A 239-nucleotide genomic window follows, 5' to 3' on the forward strand; every position below is an offset into this window, starting at 1 on the left:
TTAAATACCCCTAGGCACACAGCAAAAGTTGCTCTATAAATTAACTTCAGGATTCCACACAGGCTATGCCACCAAATGAAGCTCATCCCTGAATTACACACAGTAGTTGATTTAAGAACAGCAGGAACACCAGAAGGCTTTTAGAAACATTTAGCAATTTACATCCCATTTAAAGCACGTGGGCATGTAAGATATAAACCAGAGGAACAGGAACAGTGAGTTCAGGTACTTGCTTGAAG

The sequence above is a fragment of the Lagopus muta genome, chromosome 9, assembly GCF_023343835.1.
Source record: "Lagopus muta isolate bLagMut1 chromosome 9, bLagMut1 primary, whole genome shotgun sequence".
NCBI classification, from domain to species: Eukaryota; Metazoa; Chordata; class Aves; order Galliformes; family Phasianidae; genus Lagopus; species Lagopus muta.